At 45.0% G+C, this 18,838-nt stretch overlaps 2 long non-coding RNA genes across 7 annotated transcripts in view; both read left to right on the forward strand.

Annotated features, from left to right (window-relative positions):
• The window catches only part of LOC309626636, a 1,318,538-nt gene that overhangs the window by 112,045 nt on the left and 1,187,655 nt on the right, over nt 1-18,838 (forward strand). The window lies entirely within an intron of this gene.
• LOC309626632 overlaps nt 1-18,838 on the forward strand; it is a 41,413-nt gene that overhangs the window by 1,544 nt on the left and 21,031 nt on the right. For 3 of the 6 annotated variants that reach the window (XR_014243330.1, XR_014243331.1, XR_014243332.1), the window contains exon 2: nt 1,379-1,666. This is a non-coding gene — a long non-coding RNA (uncharacterized lncRNA). The other 3 variants (XR_014243334.1, XR_014243335.1, XR_014243333.1) reach the window with 3 other exon arrangements.

Raw genomic sequence — 18,838 nt, forward strand, 5'->3', positions numbered from 1 at the left:
CGCGACGTGCCAAACCGAGCGCAAACTCCACGGAGATTCCGGGCTCGGAAGGCCCGCGGTCGGGAATTTCCTGAGGGACAGCCTGCCTGAATTTCCCTCAGGGTGTAGAAACCAGACTATGGTTTGAAAATACAGGGTTCTAGATCGTGTGGGACATGCAACAGATCACTGCCTTCTATGGGCCTCGGTTTCCCCATCTGTCAGCCGAGGTCTTCACACTGGGTGAGCACAGAGATCTCCCTGCGCGCGTGTTTCTTAAAGGAGGCTATCAAGGGGTCAGGGTTACTACCACTTGAAAATGAAAGGGTTAAAAGTCACCCTCTTCCACCCCATGACCTGCACTAGTGATAGCGGGGTGTGCTGGCTTCGCCCCTGTGGGCCTCCCTGGACCGGCTCTGGGCGCCAGGCGCACACGGCAGAGGGATGCTCCGCCCGAGTCTTAGGACCATGACCACGCGAGGCGATGACTGGGGAGGGTCAGCCGGCCCAGAAAAAGGCGAAAGTACGGCTCACTATTGTTTGCGGGGCCCAGGACTGCGGAGACCCAAGGCACCCTCCCCCTCCCCCTTTCACAGAGTGGTGGCGTGGAAAAACCTCGAACTGGGAGCAAAAGCAAGGAACTTGACTAAAATGAGACAGCCGGGGTACGTGCTTTAAGACTCCTCCCCTCCCCCCAGCAGCAGTTAGTGTGAAAAAGTAAATGCAGATCCCTGGGCCCCGGCAGGCAGATTCAGATTCCTCAAGTCTGACTGCTGCGTTTCTCTCCTCTCCTGGGCTGGGACTGAGAAGACCTTGGAGAATCCCGAGGTCCTCAGTGGTTCAACATCTGTTCCTTAAAGTTGCCCCTGGTGTGTGAATCCTAGGTCCCCTAGCTCCAGTAGCAAACTCTTGCTGCCTCCACTGTCAGAAACCAAGGGTCATCAATGGTGGGAAGGGTCAGTGGATGTCAAGAAAGTTAACAGGGAATCCTTTTAAGATGACTGAGGCAAGAAGACTCCAAGCATGTAAATACCACCAGGGACCAATAACTGCAACCTACTGATTGTTTAGATGGGGAAACCCAGTCTCAGAGAGTCATTTCCTCACGTTCACACAGCTAATAATTTGACCTGAATTCCTACTTCTTCAGACACTTAGCTTTCGCCATGCATTTTGCCTGCTTGTGTTAGCTAAATGGCTGTAATGGTTTTAAAATATGTTTGCAAGTTCTTTACCACTTCTCTCAAAAGATGGAGTCTAATCCCCTTCCTTTTTAATGTGGGCTGGACTTAGTGGCTGGCTTCTAATGAATAGAAGGTGGTGGAAGCAATGGGATGTACCTCTCAAGCCTAGGTCATAAAAAGGAGACATTCCTCCTGTCTCTTTCTTACTCTCTCAGGACACCCACCCTTGGAACGCAGCCACCATGTTGTGAGGAAGCCCAAGCCACATGGGAGAGGTGACATGAAGTGGTCTGGCCGATATCTCCAGCTAGGCTCTCAGGCAACAGCTGGCCTCAATCACCAGCTAGGTGGTGAACTGAGACAATTCTGGCCCCCAGCCTTTGAGTCTTTCAGCCAACGTTCCAGATATGGAGCAGAGACAAGCCAACCCCACTGTGCCCTGTCTGAATCTCTCTCCCACAGAAATTGGGAGATAAGAAGTGATCGTTGTTGTTTTTAAGCCGGTAGGTTCTGAGATACTTTGTTACACAGCATTAGATAATGAATACTGTGGGTTTCCTGAAATGATAAATAATAAAATAGATTTGGGGTATTCATTCAAACAGTAAGTACTTATTGAGCACCTTTTATGTGCCTGACCCTGTACTAGGCACTGGGGATACAGTGGTGAATAAGAAGGACATGGTCTTTGCTCTAGTAGGGCTATGGTCTACTAGTAGAGGAGATGTTTAAACATGTTTCGAGTAAAGTGCTTTGCCAGACACTTAGTACAGAAAGGTACGGGAGTGCTTACCCCGGGCAACTTTCTGGTCAGGTGGGTTGTCGGGGAAAGAAGAAATGAGTTGGCCACAAGGCCAGCGTGGTCTTGGCTAGAGAGTTTTCTGGGAGGTGTTCTTAGAAGTGGGAAGGGATAGGTGTCAGTCCAGGTGGGAGGGGCATGCAAATAAGCTAGAAAATGGAGAAACTGGAAAGGGAGGTGTCTAACTCAATCTCATTTTAACTGAAAGCCCAGAAAGGACAAGTGTCTTGCCTGGTGTCACACAGCTTGTGAACTGGGCCTAGATACTGTGTCCTGCATCAAATCCTCTCATGATTCCCCCACACCAATACCCAGAGAGCAAAACCTTGGGTAACTCCTTATTTGGCTCAAAGCTCTGATGGACATGATCTGTCTTCACAAAAACGCTGGAAGAGGTTAGGAGGAGTTAATTCCCATTTTACAGATGAAGAGATGATGCACAGGGAAGCTAGGCAACTTAAGTACTTAGTTCAGAAGCTGGCACATCAGAGCTTCTAGGTACCAGGGACTTTGATGATGACAAGGATGATGATGATAATGATGCCTAGCCCGTCTCATATATCACTGTTGTGATCATCACACTCTGGACTAATGTTCTGGAAACTAATACACAGATGCCTAGCTCACATCATATATCATTGTTGTGATCGTCAAACTCTGGACTGATGTTCTGGAAACCGATACACAGTGTCTTAATGCCACTACTAACATAGGTATTTATCTACTCCAACTCATTTTCTATTCTTGTGATACTGAAGCTAGAGTAAAATTTCTGGAGAGGTTGATGTAGCTTGTGTCCTGGGCTCACCCCTTGGCTGGAGAAGCGCAGGGCAACTTCATTAGCTGTCCCCAAAAGACTGCAGGTGGTGGTGGCAGGGGGCTGCCCTAAATGAAAATGGGGTGCTGTTGGTAAAAGAGGGACGTGGACGTACACAGCTATAGATGTGTTCATTAAAGGTACATACTCTTTGTTTGCACTGTCCAATATGGTAGCCAGAAGTCATGTGGCTATTTAAATTTAATCAGCATTAAATAAAATTTAAAATTCAGTTCCTCAGTCACACTAGCCACATTTCAAGTACTCAGTAGCCACATACCGTTTATGGCTACTGTACTGAGCAGCACAGATTATAGAACATTTCCATCATTGCTGAAATTTCTTTTTTTTTTTTTTCATTTTTATTTATTTATTTATTTATTTATTTATTTATTAGTTTTGGCTGTGTTGGGTCTTCGTTTTCTGTGCGAGGGCTTTCTCCAGTTGCGGCGAGCAGGAGCCACTCTTCATCGCGGTGTGCGGGCCTCTCACTGTCGCGGCCTCTCTTGTTGCGGAGCACAAGCTCCAGATGCGCAGGCTCAGTAGTTGCGGCTCACGGGCCCAGTTGCTCCGCGGCATGTGGGATCTTCCCAGACCAGGGCTCGAACCCGTGTCCCCTGCATTGGCAGGCAGATTCTCAACCACTGCGCCACCAGGGAATCCCTGAAATTTCTATTAGACAGTACTGCTCTAGGATTCTTACTTGGAATTCAACTCTTTTTCTTTTCTTCTTTTTTTTGTGAATATGGAAATAGCAAAAAAGGTGAGTCAGAATCTTCATCCATTTATTCAGTAAACATATACTAAATGTCTACTCTGAATCATACATTACTGTACGCACCAGGAGCCTGGGAGGGATCACGGAGATCTCTTGGTCCAGTGCATCTCACATGAGAATCATCCAGGGAGCTCTTTAAAGTACTGATACCTCACCCTACCTGGCAGAGATTCTGGTGAAATTGCTTTGGGATGGGGCTTGCACACCCATAGGTTGGAACAGCTCCCGGGCTGATACTAACGTGTAGCTGGGCTTGAGAACCATTGCAATCTGGTCAGACCAGGGAAGTGAGCTGCTTGAGATAACCTGAAAACCTGAATCAGCATGGGTCTGACCTCCATTCCGGGCTTCTTACAACGGAATCAAAGTTCATGCATTTGGCATCTGTCTGAATTGAATGAACAATTCTTAGAGAAGAACAAGTCTGCTCTTCCTTAGTCCGAAGGGAATCCGATTCACTTCCAATAAAGTGCCAATAGAACTCTGGTTTTAAAATGCTTCTTTTACAAATTGTTTGAGTGTTTTGTGCCTGGAACTGTATTACTCAGCCAAGTTGGTGAAACCCCTATAAAAATAGCACCCTTTCCCGAGCACCTAGTGTAGGTCAGTTCATTTAATCCCCAGGACACTCTTGTAAGGTAGGTTTTGCTAATGTCAGTTTATAGATCTGCAAACTAAGATGCAAAAAGACTGAAGATTATAAATTGTCCTACTTGGCACAGCTGGGATTCCAACTCCGGAGTTGGTGTTCTTTCCCCTTCCCCACCCTGAGCCTACCCCATAGCCAAGAGTGCAGGGCAGCTGGCAGACAGTTGTGTACTGCTCCGGACCCGCACAGGAAAGAAAGCTTTGTGCAGGTGAGATGCAGTCCTTTGCGTGTCAGGGGAAGCCCCTGAGCTAATGTGACCCAGACACTGTACTCAGAGAGGGTACTGGGGCCTGGAGGGAAGAAGATTCAGGAATAGGACAGGAGAGGGGATTTGGAGTGGAGTTCTCATTTTTGTTGATGATTGTGCCTAGATTCCTTTTATCAAGGGATTTGGAGAAAGCAGCTAAGAGCAATGTTGTGCCTGGAGCAGTTAGCTCGTAGACACCTAGCAATTATGGTGCATGCTTGGTGTAAGCATTATCTATTCTTGGCCTGGATTCTTGGAGGCTGGCAGAGTGTCTGTGTCACCGTGTATCTGTGCAATCTGAGTCCCTGCCTGATACTTCCTGGGCAGCCTGGCCTGGCCTCGGGGCTGGGGGTGGGGTGCTGAGGAGGGGCAGGACTATTATGTCCATTCCAAAGAACTCTAACAGAGGGGGAGATAGGGTTCCCCTGCCATTCGCTGGGGGCCACCTGGTAAAGCAATAGGAGATCCAGGCCTTGGAGAGCAGCAAGGGCTGGACTCGGAATGGATCAGCGTTTGTCTGCGTGGCATTCAGCAGGTCTATGTGGGAGCGAAGCCACGACTGGCCATAGAAAGGGCATAGGATATCACAGCCGGAAGGGCCCTTCTTGTCCAGGTTTCATTTCATAGCTGGGAAACTGAGGCTCAGAGAGGTGACAGGACTTGCTTAAAATGACACAGCATGTTATTGGCAGGGATCACACTTGCATTCAGGTCTCCCTTCTGGTCCAATTTGCCTTCCCTGATGTCTTCTCTAGCAGGGGAGAAGCTGGTAGTAGATGAACCCTTGAAAGCTTTTCAGTGGAAAGGGATAGAGATGGTCTTCTCACATTTGCTTCATGATGTGGCCAAGCTGTGTGTGTCAGTGGGTGGGTGTGGGTAGGGTGTGTATTTAGGAAGACTCTGTTCAATCTAGAGGACTGGGTGATGGCCCCTCTCATTTTCCAAGCAAATCATACTCATCCAGACTTGCATCCCTCCTTTGTTAGGAAACTGGCATTTCCTTTGACTTTTTTCTCCAGATACTGAGGCAGGTATTTGGCTACTGGCAGGTTATCGAGTTGGTCAGCTGGGAATGGCTGGACTGTGGTAGTTGCTCCCAAGCAGTGGCCAAGGCTCTGGCTGTCCCTGAAAGAATCAAAGGCCAAGCTCAGCCTCCCTGCTCACTGGAAGGACCCAGGACTTGGTGACAGGGAGAAACAGATCCTGTTCTGAGATACGGGTGCATCCTGAGGACTGAATTAAAACCATTTACAAGTGGCAGGACTATAGGTCCATGAGGTGGGCTAGGTTTATTTCTTGAGCCTTGGCTTCCAGGCAAGACTTCACTTTAGTTCCACAATTTCTGAGCACCTACTATGTGCATGGCATAGCCTAAGATGCTGTAGGCAATGTAAAGATATGCAAGACATCACTGTGGCCCTCTGGGTTGTATCTAGGAAGATGTGACCCTATAACTTACTGAGTACTTACCATGTGCCAGGTGCTCTACACAGAGTATTTTATATAATCTCTTGACCATAACCTTGCAAATTAGGATTCTAAGTTCCATTTTCAGATGAGGAAATGGCCTCAGAGAAGCTAAATGACTGTTTCTGGGTCCTAGCCAGTGGGTGGCTGAGCCAGGTTTCAGAGCCTCTGCCCTTTCTGCTGTTCCAGGAGGCCACCAGCTAACCACCACCCCTGGCAGAGTCAGGCCAGTGCCCCAGCACAGGCTCAAACGAGGTGTCTGAAGAGCATAGAGGAGGGAGAGATTCGCTCTAGTATGGGCAACCGTGTTTGGTTTTAGGCACTGCTGGCGCTGGGGGCTGCACCATTCTTTATTGTGAAGAGTGTCCTGTGCACTGTAGGATGTTTAGCAACATCCAAGGCCTCTACCCGCTAGAAGCTAGTAGCAAGTTCCCACTGGTGACAATCACTCCCAGTTGGGAACCACCGGTTTTAGGTAAGCAGTGGCCTTCCACCTGGACCTAGGAGGATCTTGTTAAGACAAGTATTTTGGCAATGAAGAAAGGAGGAAAAAAATCATTTAATTAGTGTTTTCCTGCTTGACACAGAGCATCCACTCAGATTTCCCTCTTCCCACTGGCCCTGTGGCTCACTCTTGTCGCATACAAAGCAAAGGACAGTCACAAGAAGTTGCCACGGGACCTCAGTGCAGGCTGGAGGCTTCTCATTGATGGAGCGGGTCCTCTATAACCAGCTCCTTCCTGGCCTCAGTTAGTTCAGCCTGCACTTAATGCCTGTTTTTCTTCCTATGGCCCCTACTTCCCCTTCCAAGGGGCTTTTAGGGAATCTATTTCATCATCAACCACCCCACCACCAAGCACAGACACCCACACTTATCTGGGGAGTGGCTCTGTGTTAAGGGCTTTATAATCATCAGTTCATTCAGTCCTCACAGCACCCCTAGAGGAAGGTGTTTTTATTATTCGCATTCTACCAGGGGAACAGAGGCTAGAAGAGGGGAAAAAACGTGTCCAAGTTCACACCTCTGCTAAGTGGCAGAATTGGGGCTGTGGTAGTGAGGAGTGGCTAGAATGCCCTTCCCACCCCATCAGTTGTGCAGAGGAAGGGGATCCTCCCCCCAGTGAAGGGCAGTTATCGGGCTTGTATGGCATTCGGCTGTCAGGGAGGGCTGCCTGTGAACAGGGCAGAGCGCCTGGTCAGGCTGCAAGACAAATGGGTGGCATATGTGCTCCAGATCAGCACACAACGGGCTTGTTAGTTTGCATCTGTCAGCAATGAAATAACACTCTATTATTATTGCAGGAGGCAGAGAATAAATAAACACAACATTTGGGGCTGGGTTCTGAGGTAGTTTTTTCCTTCATGCTCATCCCTTCTCTTTGGGGTAGTGGTCCCAGCTTTGGGACCATTAGTTCCAAAGCTTGAGGGTTTTAGTCCCACAGAGTCAGACCAGCAGGTGCCAACGGGCCCTAAACGAATCCTCTCAAGGAATCTTGAATTTTATGTTCTGTCCAGCTCACAAAGGACTGTTGTTCCATCTCTTGGTGCTGCAAGGAGACAGGGAGTGAGTGACAGGACAGCTGAGGCATCCCTGGAGATGACAGAGAAGGATGGCCTGGCTTGTTCTCATCTGTCACAGGCAGAGCTATATTAGAGACCACGTAGACTGTCAAGTTCCAAGGTTTCAACTGAGTCAGGACTAAGGTAGCATCTTGGTAGCGTTTGATGGAAGTGCTAAAGCAGTGCTTCTCACACTTGAGTGTGCATTAGAACCTGAGGGCTCCTAACAGCACAAATGGCTGGCCCCCACCCCCAGAGTTTCTGATTCAGCAGGTCTGGGTGAGGTCTGAGAATCTGCATCTAGTTCCCAGGTGATGTTGCGGTGGTCCAGGACTTCACTTTGAGAATCACTATGCTAAAGCATACTTTTCAAAAAGGTACAAATAGCTCTCATACATATGTAAAATGAATTCGTGTTAAAGATTTATTTATTTAATTAATGAGAGAACTAGGAAGTTGTTAAAACCAGTTAAGGGGAAAATTTGAACAGACCTATATAATCAGTAATACTGAAACGAATTTGCCAATGGATGTAAATCTAGTTAATATTCCATAGGGCAATGAACTGGAATGAGGTTATTTTTTTCTAAAAACTACTGGAAAAATTAATTTGCATTTCTATGGCCAAGAAACATTTGCATTACTCTCAGTTTTTCTACAACTAAACATCTGTCCTTACAGGGTTGTAAAATAGCCAAGGTCATAGAAAGACAACCGTAAGTGTGCACCCTTGTGGAATTAGATAATCTCCAGAGAGCCCCTCGATCATTTGGAGGGCTTGTAGAAACATAGCTTGCTGGGGGCCACGCCCAGAGTTTCTGCCAGGGTTGAGGAGGGGTTTGAAGCTCTGACTTCTTAAAAAGACTTTCAGCCAATCTTCCTGTTCTTTGCCCCACCTTCACCCTCACTGCTAGAGGTGTCTGGTGCCTAATGTTTGGGGCAAGCTACGTTCCTTCTTTCCCTATGCAGCACTATTTTAGTATTTAACTTTCTCTGCTAGCTAAGCCATTTGCTAATTGGCCGTTTACTTTCCGGCTTCCAAAGTTTTGTTGCTATCATTTACTCTCCTGTTGCTGTGTCATCATGGGTTTACGATCCCCCCCTTTAAAAATCCACATCCCTTTTTGTCATTTTTGTAGACTTTCAGAAGGAAGTGGCGCACGCTACATCCATTATCTTGTCTCATGAGCCCCGTCACAGCACTCTGAGACGTGTCGTGGCCTGATTATCATTGTGCCTGTTTTATAACTGAGGAAACACACACAGAATTGACTTGACCAAGAATCTACTTTTTCAGACCACATTCCATATTCCAGGCTTTTTCCGCAAGAAAGATAGTTTTAGCATGTTCTGGCGTTCCAAAGCACTTTCACCGCGTTTCTTTTATTGGCGTCTCATCACAGTCCAATGAGGCAGGCAAGGAAGTTGTTAGAGTCTCCTTTTTATGGCTGTGAAGATTGAGATTGGAAAGGGTTAGGGACTTGCCCAAGGTCATATAGCTTAATGTGCTTTGAGCCCACTATTTACAAGTTCAAGTTCAGGGCCCTTTCTCCTGCTGACTCTGGAACAGCTTTAAAGGCATCTTCAGGTGATAAAACATCCAATTACTCCACATCTATTTATTGAGTGCCTGCTGTGCACCTGAAACCACACTAGGTGCTGGGCATATAATGCAACAAGATGACTGGGAGTAGCGGATGCCAACGGTGCCACCCACATCCCCGGAGCCCATCTCAGAGGTGACCTGCAGACAGCTCCTGTACATGCTCGTGGCCTCCTGTCTCTCTCTGTCCGAGATGCCAGGGAGTTAAGATCCTAGGGGTGACCCTTGACTAATCAAGGGTGGGAGTTGGTGGATAAACCCCTGAGCTTCCTTGTCCTGCAGAGGGATACTTTTGAAGCACATTTTATATCATCTCTATGAGGGACACCCAGGACTGAGCCTCAGTTGCCCACAGCTTTACCCCCCTCATTAACAAACTACGGCTTTCCTCCTTTCCTGTCACTTCCCCATTTGCTTACCTATACTTCCTGGGATCACTCCCTCAATAAGCAACCTGCTCGCAAATCCTTATCTTAACGTCTGCTTTGGGGGGAACCCAAACTAAGACCCCGGGCTTCTAAAATCCTTTCGATTTGCAACTGATGGTCCTGTTCCTTGCCCCTCTCCTCCTTCTCTGGGGACATGGTCACCTCTCCCCGCAGTGGTATAAGCTGCACGAAGGAAGGGACTTTTGTTGTGCTGTTCACTGCTGTATCTCGGGTGCTTAAAATACTGCCTGGCATATGGCACATGCTCAAAAAATATTTGTTGATTCAATGAATAATGATTATTGCTACACTGATGAAGGGAGAGAGGAGTCCGAGAAACTGGAATGGAATGATTTGGGGGTAAATAACAGCAAAGTCTGTCTCCTTTTTGTATTTTATAAGTACTCTTAATATCCTGAAGATTTCATTCTTGGCCACTGTCTCCTCCAGACTGGTGGAAGGAGGAAGGAGGTGAGAACCCAAGCTGTGTCTGTGGCAGGCAGCGCTTGGCAGGAGGAGGAGGGTGCCTGTGAGGCTGGGCTCAGAGAAGCGGCTGTGAGTCACTAGTTCAGACTCAGAGGCAGCTGAAAGTGAGAGCATCAGCATTGCCAGGGACTGTTCCCAGGAAGAAGCTAGATCTGCCCTTCGTTGGTTCTGCACAGGAGAATTCCTGTGAAGATGGGCGGGGGTCAGAGAAGCTGAAGCAGGACCTCAGCTCCCACTGAGGGCTGGTCTATGCTAATTTTCAGCAACAGTGTCAGGAACTCATAGATTGAATAAGATCTTGTATCAAGTTCCTGAGTTTTGAATGAAGGATGTGCTTTTTGAGCTCTTTTCCCCCCTGAGGCCATCTGATGGCTGTTGGGTAAAATTCAGACTCAGACTGAGAAGTTGGTTTTTTTTCTAAGAGTTTATTCCAGGCCAGTAATTCTCTTCTTTGGCCTCTGATGTCACTTTTTGGCAGTTCCTGGTTCTAGAGCCTTAGCATCTTGGTTAATCCATAGCTACTGGGAAAGATGCCTTACGGGTGTGTCGACTGGCTTTCCAAAATGATGTGCTCAGCAGTGTTGGTGAGAAAGAATATCTTGGATTTGTATAAAGTTTTACATCTTGCAAAGTACTTTCCCCAGACATTACTTCCTTTAATTAGCATCTCTAATATTTGCCCATTACAATCACCTAAAACACCGCCTGTCTAGGAATAGATCTAACAAAACATATGCAAGACCTCATCACTGGAAACAGCATATCATTATTGAAAGAAATTACAGAAAACCTAAATAAATGGAGGGCTAGACCATGTTCATAGATTGGAAGGCTTAATACTGCAAAGAGGTCAGTTCTTTCCAAATTCATCTTTAGATTCAATGCAATCCCGATCGATATGCTAGCAGGTTTTACATTGTGGAAATGGACACGCTGATTCTAAAATTCATATGGAAATTCAAATGGCCAAGAAGAGTAAAGATAATCTTGAAGAAGAAAAAGAAAGCTGGAAGATGTATGCCAGCAGGATCAAGAGGTATTATAAATCTATAGTACTTAGGACAGTGTGGTATTCCTGCCTCTATTCCATTTTGTTTTAAGATGTCCTTGTTTGTACGGTTCTGAAAGCTGTGATGGGGAGTGTGGGAAGCATAGAAGTCCCAGTGGGCATCTCTGCTTTCTTTCATTTGTCTAAACCAGGCTGCAGTAAGCCTTTCTGTAGGGTTTATGCTACACAACAACCATCACTCATGACTCAGGGCCACTACTGGAGATTTAGGCAATCCATTCTCCACCCAGGAGCAAAGCACCCCTTTGCTTAAAACTCTGTGATGGTTTCCCATTGGAGTAAGGACAGTCTCAGTTTCTTAACTGGACTTAAAATAACCCTTCACATTCTGGCCCCTGACTGCCTTTCCAGCTTGACTTTCGTCCATACTCACCAACCCTTTCGGACGCCTTCAGTTCCTTAGCTACTCACAGACTGCAGTCCTAGGTTCTGGCCATTAGCACTCCTTCTGCCTGATGCATTCTTCTTCCTCCTGATCCTCCCCCCGCCCTGTTTGGCCCACTCCTACTTACCTTCCGTGTTTGGGTTTAAACTTTGATTCTTAGGGGGGCGTGGATCCTTGCCTCCTTAGACTGGGTACAGTCTCCTTGTCACACACACAATGCAGCCATTGCTTCTCCCTCTTCAAGGCCCTCTGCACCCTTGTTCAGTGTCTCTCCTTCCAGCAACATGAGAACAGGGACAGTGTCTGTCTTGTTCACCACCATGTCTCCTGCTCCTAGAACAGTGCCTGGCACTGAGGAGATGCTTAATCAATATATATCAAACACAGAAATAAATACGTGAATGTATAAATTAAAAATCCATACTTGAGAGGCTGACTTTGTGAAATCGAACCTCTTAAGTCTTGACAAACTTCACAGTTGGGCAAACATCACCGGTTTATGACACGTTGGTGCCACGAGTGAAACTCTAAAAGTGCTGGTTAGTTCCTTTCCAGAGTTACCAAAGCCTGCCCTCTTTGTCTATATGCTTGTCAGACCGGGTCAGAGAGTGTGGCTAGAACATGGCTAAACCATCTCCACCCCTGGAGAAACAAAGCCAGTGTGCATTGGTGGTGTCATCTTTGTGGGTGAAGGACAGGGCGTGGACCCGTTCTCTTTGGTAAGCAGGAGAGTGACGTTTTCTGAAAACCAGAGGTTTTGTCTTGTTGGTTGGTTGTAGCAGGAAGCCGTCCTGCTGGGCTAGACCAGCAGTGCCGTGGGTACCAGGCTGTGTCCAATGGGGATGCTCTAAAGTCCCTGGAAGGTATTGTCTCCAGAGGCTGCATTTGCTGTTTTGTGTATTGGCATTGCATAAAACAGGCCATTTATTTATGTTTACCAATTTCTTTGTTTGCATAGCTTTTCATTATGATGAAAGAATAAGTCTTCAGTATGGAAAATTTAGAAAATGCAGTCAGACAAAAAGAAGGAAATAAAAATCAAGTAATTCCATGTCTCATAGCCCTAGGAAGCATAAAGCCTAGGGCCCACGAATGTTTTAATTTTAATTTCTCTTAAAATAAGAAGAAAAAAAAAGAACATAGTAATAATGAACATATAACAATGAATCTAGCCTGGCTTGTATTCATCTTTATGCCAATGCCATCATAAAATATAATTTTCAACTTTTTTGTGTGTGTGTGGAAGAAGAGGTCCATGAAGGCAAAATTTCCTAAGGCCCACGAAAGTCATAATGTGATGCTGGTAGAAATAGTAACTTTTAATATTTTGTTGTATAACCTCCTGGTACACCTGTATCCTATTCACACAACACACGTGTTTACACAGATGTATATTTATATCGGTTTTACAAAAATTTTAAAAAATGCATTTGCTCAGATTTTTATATATATATATTTAATAACAATATATTGTTGTTAAACATGCCTTTCCATGTTATCAAATGTTCTTCTAAAGTATTTTTCTTCAATTCTTTATTTTTAATTATAAAAATAACATTTACAACATCCTTCATAATGCCTGCATAGTATTCCAGTGAGTGGAAACTATTTTTGCTGTTTCCAGGGTTTTGCTATTATAAATGACAGTAAGATAATCATTCTTTCAGCAAAATCATTGTATTCATCCATGATTATTTCCTTGGAGTAAATTCCTACATGTATCATTTTTTTATATAAATTTATTTATTTATTTATATTTGGCTGCTTTGGGTCTTCGTTGCTGCCTACAGGCTTTCTTTAGTTGTGGCGAGCGGCGGCTACTCTTCATTGCAGTGCGCGGGCTTCTCATTGTGGTGGCTTCTCCTGTTACGGAGCACGGGCTCTAGGCATGCGGACTTCAGTAGTTGTGGCACGTGGGCTCAGTAGTTGTGGCTCGCGGGCTCTAGAGTGCAGGCTCAGGTGTTGTGGCGCATGGGCTTAGTTGCTCTGCGGCATGTGGGATCTTCCTGGACCAGGGCTCGAACCCGTGTCCCTTGCCTTGGCAGGTGGATTCTTAACCACTGCGCCACCAGGGAAGCCCCTCTACATGTATCATTTTGAAACTTCATACATTATATGTAATTTAACGATGGGTAAGTATGAGTGCAACATGAACCATTTATGATAACACCTGTAAGACACCCCAGGACTTTATCTTACCGTTAGTGACCCTGTAGCAGCCTCTCCTTGCTTTAGGATGGACACGTCTGACTGTGTGATCACGGGGAGCCTGGAGAACCACCATGTCCTCAGGTCCCATCTCAGTGAATGATGTATTTTTCAGATGAACAAATGTATAGTTGAATGTATGTATAGATGTATAAATGAATGTATAGTTGGTGTGAATGTCAGCTCACAAACTCAGATGTTCGAGAATATTAAACTTCTTTGTATTAAGTCATCTTGGGTTTATCCCACGTGTTGAACTGGTGGGAAGTTAAGTTTCAGTGATTACTGGGTCTTCCCCACAGTGCCCCACCTTCTCCAGGTTACACGAAGACCTTGAAACCTTAAGCTCTAAAGCCTCATCTGAAATACTCTGCTTGTCCTGAGTCCCGCTGGCTACTCTGGGACCCCTATGTCTCTGTTGCATGTGCCTTTAGGCCCCTGCTGTGTCTATGCCACATTTGGGGCGAGGGACTCTTGAGAAGACTTGAAGGCTTGGTGTCTGGGGCTCAGCACCCCTAGGTGCACCAGATAGCCATCTATCCCTTCAGATCTTGCTGGAAAGCAATGTCTGGCTCCCCAGTGCAGGCTGGAAGATTCTCTCCTGCTACTCTTACTCCACTCTGAGGACACACCTCTTCACTACATTTCCTTAGCTCTTGTCTCTCCCCTCCCAACCCCCCACCTCCCAAAAATGTAAAGGATTCATTGATTTGAAGCTTCCTTGCTTTCTGCTCTGCAAAATCCAGAAGGTAAGCCATTCCAAAGGGCCTGGCTACTGGCTCGAAATCAGAGGAAGGATGAATATAGCGGAGAGCAAACCCAAGCTATAATCTGTTGTAGACGGAATCATGAGATGTTACTGTTAACAGCGATACCTTAAAAAAGAGATTCCTCTTTATAGTAACGGAACTGCCTTTGGGACGTGCTCAGTAGTGCTGCCTCTCAGCGCTGGAGAGGGGAGAAGTGGAACTCTGGGGTCATTGAAGTCACTTCTGCATTTTGGTAACAAGTACAAATTCCACAGATGCATAGTTAAGCAAGAAAGGTATTTTTCCGTGTTCAGTTTTTTTTTTTTTTGATTTCCCCTTGCTCCCGTTTTGGGATTGATATTCTCCTATGCAAAGCAGATCAACATACCTCTATTCTTGAAGATTTCCTTTGGCTTTGAGTTATGCCGGGGTGAGACAGTTGGAAACGGTATGATTTTGAGAGGAAGCTGGCTTTTCCGAAGGCTTCGGTTTTGGGTGAGCCTTAACTGCACCTGCGTTTCTTGCAGTTTCTTACAAAGAAACTTCCTTTTGAGAGTCAAAATGTTTCAACTAAAGTTATTTTCAGCCAGAGGGAACTGTTTGAGAGCTCAGCCTTTGTTAGCCCAAAGAACATTGTTTCATACATAGTGATTGAAATAGTAATTTCCTTTGGGAAGCCTTTGCCATTGAAACAAACTTTGATTTTGGAAGCAAATGTTTTGACTTTAAAGATGGCATCCAAGAGTTACAACTTCTTCTAATAGCTCCCCAGCCGTTTATTGTAGTGCCCGTGATAGTAAGATTCTTTGAGTTTGAACAAGGAAACTTGCTTGGCTGATGTTAAGAGGAGGTGTAGTTCAGTGGTGGGGAGCAGACCCTTCACAGCCAGGCTGTCTGGGTCTGCAGTCCTCACTGTGCCACTTGCGAGCTGGAATCTTGTGCAAGTTATGTAATTGTTCTGAAACTCAGTTTCTGCATCTATAAAATGGGGGGTGATGGCAGTATTGGGTTGGCCAAAAGGTTAGTTTGGGATTTTCCATAACATCTTAGGGAAAAATCCAAATGAACCTTTTTGGCCAACCCAGTATTTACTTCCCAAGATTGTTATAATTACTAAAGAATTAATGTAATAAAAAGCCCTTAGAGAAATCCAATAAGGGCCATAGTTTAGTATTGTATCCATGTTAATTTCTTGGTTTTGATCAATGTACTGTGATTACATAGGGTACTGTCATTGAAGCAAGCTGAGAAAAGGGTACACAGGAATCCTATAGTATTTCTATGTGAATCTAAAATTATTTCAGAATAAGAAGTTAAGAAAAAAGCACTTAGGGAGCTATATTTGATTGTGTGATTCTTTGAATAAGGTTTGTCTTTGACATGAGGCAGTAAGCTCTCTGAAGTTAAGCTATATGACTGCTCCTCCCCCAGCACCTAGCACAGTGCCTGGCACATAGCAGGCCTTCAATAAATATTTATTGACTGACTGAATAAAGAAGTTGAGATGCTGAAGGCCCTGGCCAGTAAGCAACAAAAGAGAGACAAACCCCTTCCTGTATCTGGGGGGTGGGAGGAAAGAGGAGGCAAGAGGGCCATGCACTGATTTTTAGTAGAGCCTTCAACACACACACACACACACCCCAAATTGGGAAAGTAGTTTGAATATGTGGGAGGGGGAAATTTCCCCCTTACCCCTCTTGCGTGCTTTGGTCTGGTCATATAATTAAATTGACACAAGACAGATTAACAGGAGAAAAAAACAATTTAATTTGTATGCATGGAGGTCTCATAGAAATAGGGCCCTTGAAGCGACCGAAGCAGGTTTTTCTATATCACTTTTCGACAAGGAAATAATTTTTTGTGTGAAGATTTAATAAAGGGCCTTGTGCTTGGGATAGCAGACTAATGAAGAAGTAACAAAGTTTGTTTATACAGTTTTCTCAGCCTTGAATTCCCTAACTCTGGTGATGAGGATACTTTCTACCCTCCTGGTGTAGGGAGGTTACTTTTACATGGGAGATTTATTTCCTACTTTCAAGGGGAAAGAGGGGGTGTCATTGTGTTTTTTTATATCATTTTTCCCACTGGCTGTTTCTTAAGTAACTTTAACTCAAAATAATCAATGTGGCATATCTTGGGGCAGCCTGTTATGAGTCCCAGCAAGTCCAGTGCCTGGGTCAGTGGTATGCAGGGCAATGGCAATATGAACGGGACAGCCAGATTATTCCGAAAGTCAAGTAATGCAGCTGAAGCATCCCAGAGGCGAGTGACCACAAGAACGTGGGATGGATGAATATTATCTAAATCTTGGGTGGCTCAGTTTGGTAAATAAACGTAGATCATTGTAGGGGAGGCATAACTTTATCTCTACCCTTTTAGGGTCTCTGCTGGTCCTGAGAATTAAATTGACATAAGACAGAATAAGAGGAGACAAGCATATAGATTTTTGCATGTACATGGGAGCCGCCAGAGGAAAAGGAAGAGCCAAAAAAGCTGATAGGCCCAAGTGCTCATATACTAGGTTGAACAAAGAGTAGCAATTGTGGAAAAGTTTACTGAAATATATGGGGATACTAAAAAGAGATAAGAGTAATCCTAACAAGGTCTGTTTGTATGGATTTCTCTCTGCTTCGACTCCCCATCTCTGGTGATGATAATATTTATTTCCTCCTGGTATAGGGAGTGTTACCAAGTCCAAACTCATACTGCTTGCTGCAAGACAGGCCAATAAATTGAGAGATGAGTTGGTGGGGCGAGGAATAGTGACTTTATTCAGAAAGCCAGCAGACTGAGAAGATGGTGGACTAGTGTCCCAACAGCTTATCTTACCCAAGTTAGAATTCAGACTTCTTTTACACTAAAAGGGGCAGGAGTGTGGCTGATTGTTGCAAACTTCTTGGTGCTGAATCCTTCGTTCTTGCAGCTGTCTATGTAGGTCTGGTCACAATGTTCCTATAAACCTCCAATAAGACAAATATTATTCTCTGTTCTGCAACTTTTTATCTCTCTGTGAATGGGAAAGTGTTATACCTTTAAAGGTCAGAGCCTTGAGAATGGGCTATCCTGTGTATTTCCGGCTATAGGCAACATTCTTTTACAAAAGCTGGAGAGCCAGCATGACTAAGCATAGGCAACAGAGCACAAAGGTTAGAGCTAAAAGAATAGATCCAATATGGAGGCAGGTTTATTCTTCTCTGTTACAGGAGGGCATCTTTCACACGGGAGTATTAACTCCTGCCTTCAGGGAAAAAAGGGAGGTCAGAATGACATTCTTGCATCTGCTGTTCTTTAGCTCAAAATAGACCTTATGCCAAGGTGGCATATTTTGAGGTGACACATTCTGCCACCTTTCACCATCTTTTTCTGCACTCAAATGTTAAATGCAATCACAATTATTTTAACACTGTCTAAGGAGTGATGGAATGCTACCTATTTTGCTAGAATATACTGGGAAACAGGGAAAGAAGGTCAACCTCCAGAATTAAGTTGTGCCGCTAGCAGCATCAGAGTCACACCAAGTGAGCAATAAGCCTATCAGAATATCACAGAGTTTCAAGTGATAACACTATTTATGATTTGAAAGTATTTTAGAAATTGAGAGAGCCTTTGATGTATTTGTGCCTCTAAGAAATACAAAGGGTTTTGGTGTGAATTAGGTTTCTATTTTATAGACGGAATGTTAAATCAGACTTTTCAAACAATTCCTAGGCAAAAGCCTGGAAAAGAGCCTGAAAGCATTTCCTAGAAGTTATTCACAGTGCCTGAATTACATACTCTGTCTATACCATGTACAATACAAAAAGTTTTGTTTAGAGTTATTTTCCATAATGCCAAATAGTTACAACTCAGTGTTTTGCTTCAGTATACATCCTATCATTGGGGAGGGTGAGATATGTGATGAATATTCTACAGCTCTTAGAACTGGACAGAACCATTTCAGAAACTGTCTATGAAACCACATACAATCCCATGTCCCTGTCTTTTGAAGTAAAAGGCTTTAGTCTCCCAGGCCTCCCATGAGTCTCAAAAGGGTGACTCAAGAGTTAATAATTAGGAAATGTGAAGATGTAGAAACAAAGAATAGCTCCTGGGCTGGGAAACTGGTATTTAGACTATAAATCTGCCACACAGCAGAATCACTGAACTCCCAGTTCCCTGAAGGATATAGATACAGGCCTGACACACACTCCTAAGTTGTTTGTACAGGAAGCCGACCCCTACCATATGAAAATTGCTGACTGCAAGCACATAGACCCTAGACCAGCTGAAGCCAGAAGGTTGATGATACTTGGAACCACATTGATGCCAACCAGTCAGAGAATTGTTCATGAGCTGATCCCGCACCCTGCAACCCCTCCCTCACACTGCCTTTAAAATCCCTTCCCTGAAAGCCATTGGGGAGTTCTGGTCTTTCGAGCATGAGCTGCCCA

The sequence above is a fragment of the Balaenoptera borealis genome (genome assembly GCF_965194805.1).
Source record: "Balaenoptera borealis genome assembly, chromosome: 3".
Classification (NCBI taxonomy): Eukaryota; Metazoa; Chordata; class Mammalia; order Artiodactyla; family Balaenopteridae; genus Balaenoptera; species Balaenoptera borealis.